Source organism: Ochotona curzoniae, unplaced genomic scaffold (genome assembly GCF_017591425.1).
Source record: "Ochotona curzoniae isolate NIBS_2020 unplaced genomic scaffold, NIBS_Ocur_1.0 contig_1, whole genome shotgun sequence".
In the NCBI taxonomy this organism is placed as follows: Eukaryota; Metazoa; Chordata; class Mammalia; order Lagomorpha; family Ochotonidae; genus Ochotona; species Ochotona curzoniae.
The window spans coordinates 28,073,080-28,076,745 of record NW_024464918.1 but is presented as its reverse complement, the minus strand read 5'-3'; positions in this window follow the sequence as shown (position 1 = coordinate 28,076,745).

Genomic DNA, 3,666 nt, shown 5'->3' with positions numbered 1-3,666 from the left:
TTTAAAAATACAGCCATTAGCTATATTTAATTCCATGTTGAAAAAGAGTTCTTTAAAAATATTCTAGGTAGCCAACAGAGTGTGGAAGATCCATCCTGCAGCTTAGAATAAGGAGCATTTTTATTATGATTTTATATATTAAGGACATGTTTTTTTAAATTGGGTTAAGGTACAAAAAAGATATTTCTAATTAGTATATTTTTGCTTTCATATCAATGGCAAAAAAAAATGAAAGACTGGTATCTCATTTTATCAAACTTTTATGTTGTTTAAGGTATAATGCTTTTCAACTTAAATCTGAAACTATTCTGAAAAAATTTAGAAAGTAAAATCAGGGCCTAGTGCAGTAGCCTAGCGGCTAAAGTCCTTGCCTTGCATGCACAGGATCCCATATGGACCCTGGTTCTAATCCCGGCAGCCCTGCTTCCCACCCAGCTCCCTGCTTGTGGTCTGGGAAAGCAGCAGAGGACAGCCCAGAGCCTTGGGACCCTGCAGCTTTATAAGAGACCCAGAGGAGGCTTCCGGTTCCTGCTTTCAGATCAGCGCAGCTCTGGCAATTGTGGCTGCTTGGGGAGTGAATCATCGGACGGAAGATCTTCCTCTCTGTCTCTCCTCCTTTCCGTATATCTGACTTTGCAATAAAAATAAAATAAATCTTAAAAAAGAAGAAAGTAAAATCAAAAAAGCTTAGTTCCAAAACATTATCAATATTTATCACTGTAACAAGATTACAGATCGTGTATTTTTGTTTTCTTAAAAAGTTTCCAATTTCTTATATAACAATCTGCTGCTTTGAGTCACAGATTTCTTCGAGTAGCTCACCACACGCTGTAACTTCTCAGCGCTCCTGCGCAGTCACGTGCTCTCCCCCAAATTACGAAGCAGTTATAAAGCAGTCATTTCCTTCCCCAGATCAAGGTTTATGTGCTCGCTTCATTACCAACATGTGCACATTAAACTGACGTCATGATTGCAGCTGAAGGCACACGGCTTCATCACCTGTCTTTGCTCAGCTTTTGTCTGTCCAAGGTTACTCCCTGACGAACCTGCGGCTGGCTGGCTTTGTCAGGGACTGAGTCCCGAGGCGAAGGGAAGTGATGAACCGCGCCCTCGCGCTCTCCTGCACAGCGCCCTCAGCTCCTCTCCTCCGCGTCGGCCGCACCTCACAACCGGGACAAACGCTGGCCCTCAACACGCACTTGCTTCTGCTCCAGCAGGGCCTCCTTCGCCTTTCGGGCCACGTGAAGAACTCGGTGATCTGCACAGCTTCCCCACGCCCGTGAACCACGACCGACCTGACAACACAGGGGCGACTACAGCCTCTTCAGAACATGAATCCCCACTTACTCCGAGAAGGTTTACTATTTAAACAATCTCTTTTCTACGGCATGAACCAGCAAGCACTCTGGCCTCCTCCACCCCGCGCATCTGTCCTCTTTGTACCGCACACGCCATCATGTCTCATCGACTTGTCACTTGACCGTCCGTTCCGGTGGACAGCACAGCTGCTCAGCGCCACTTTCGCCCTCACTTACGCAGGCTCAGCAGACTGCTCTGTAATTTCTTCAGTGTTAAGACGACTCTCCTTTTCTTCAACTTTTTCAATCACAATGTTAACTATGATCTGAAGCCTCAATACAACCCAGGTGGCTCATGTTACCTGCAGCGTATTTAAAAGGTCAGTCTACACTCACTGAGGGCTGACATAGTTTTTTTTTTTTTCCTAGCCTAAATAAATCTCATTCCTCCCGAAGTGTTGTATTATGTAAGGGAATAACGAGTCAAAGCAGCTTTATCTGTTGGTCCTTGCCATCTCTGACTGTAATATTCTTCCTATCAGAATGTTAACGCGTGCGATTTCAAAGGCAAATTTTTCATTGATCCATAATGGAAATGATAATATGCTTACATCATGAGAAGACTGCAACATGGAAGTCCTATTATTAAATGAAATGTCCTGCATATTCAGAGATTAACCTTTGCTCAAAGACCACTAAGAACTCTACCGCTAAGTACTGTTTCCACATGGTGCTGGGAGAAAGACACGCAGAGGTTGCCTACTGCCCCCAGAACCGTGCGCTGAGTGTAGCTGAAGCTTTAAGAGGAAGGAACCCAACTGCCTGGCTCATCAGGACTCCCCCCAGCGTCTGTGCATCAGCAGGGCACCGGATGCAGAACTGGAGCTGGGCATGTGGGCATCCTAGCCAGGGGCCTAACTCTTAGACCAAATGTCTACCCCTGATTCTGGCTATTTGAGTAGCTGCAACAGATAAAATCTCCACATTATGCTACAAATGTAGGCTAAGAATGTAAAACTCGCTACTAAAAACATTGGGAAACAGCACCTGAAGATTTCTGAGGCCAACATCCAGGACAAGGGGAGAAATAGAATAAAAATATATACTGAGTTAAAGTAATTCTACATAGAAACAAAGTAAAACAGGAGACATTCTATTTTCTAATTGTGCAATATCCTTAAAAAACTGAAATAGGGTAGATGTCAAAGAAAAATATCATTCTCAGTGACAATATTCTTTGCAGATGAAGATAAAATTAAGTACTTTTTCAGACAACAAGGTTGAAATATTAGAAAAAAAATAATGGGGTTTGTGTCCTGGTGTGGGAGGCTGGGGCTATATCTGCAGTAGCAGCATTCCGTATTGGCTTCAGTTTGTGCCCCAGATGTTCCACATTCCACAGAGCTACCTGAAATTCTTGAGCTCCTGCACCCGCGTGGAGACCTGGAAGAGGCTTCTGGGTCCTGGCTTCAGATCAGCTCAGCCCTGGCCACTACAGCCATTTGAGGAGTGGAAGATCTCTCTCCGTCTCTTTCTCTCCTTCTCTAACTTTGCCTCTCAAATTAAAATAAATCAAATCTCTTAAGAAAAATAATACTGAATACCTGAAAGCTTAAACTAAAAAATAATAATAAAGACAGCCCTTCATAAAGATGAAAAGAATGAGTCAATGAAAAACCATGCAAATTCAGGATAGAATGCAGACCCAGAAAATGGGAAACATGCAAATAACACAACAGATATTTGTAAAAATAATGATAGTGTTTATGGTAGTTTAAATATGTACAGGACTGCAAGGCAGGCACAACAGAATGTAGAGGAGGAGCAAAGAGCATTAATATTTTCTGTGTTTTTCAAATAATTGAAGCAAGAGAAATGTCAATTTCTTAAAATTAAAATTGTTAAGAAAGTATGCATGTTGTAATCTCCATGAAAAACATTAGGAAAAGAGTGAACTAATTCATAAATAACACATTACTAGAGGGAAATGAAATAAAATTTTAAAATAAAAGAATCCAAAACGAGTCAATAAGGGAAAATAATACAGTTGTATTAAATTCAGTTACTCATAGGAAAGACAGTAGGTGCAAACTCAGTTTTCCCAATAAATACAGAAATGCACTAAATGCAAACTAAAATCTAACACCATTAAAAAAATAAAAAACCAGCCTTTCAGTGAAATCAAGCTTGAAAGCACAGAAATCACACTAGGTGAGATGACAGGTGTGTATCCTGGCATGACACACAACCTCCAAACTAAACCCCTCGACACAACGACGTTCTTTCTTTCTTTCTTTCTTTTTTTTTTATATTTCTAATTGAAAAGTCAGATATATATAGAGGAGGAGGGACAGAGAGAAATATTTTC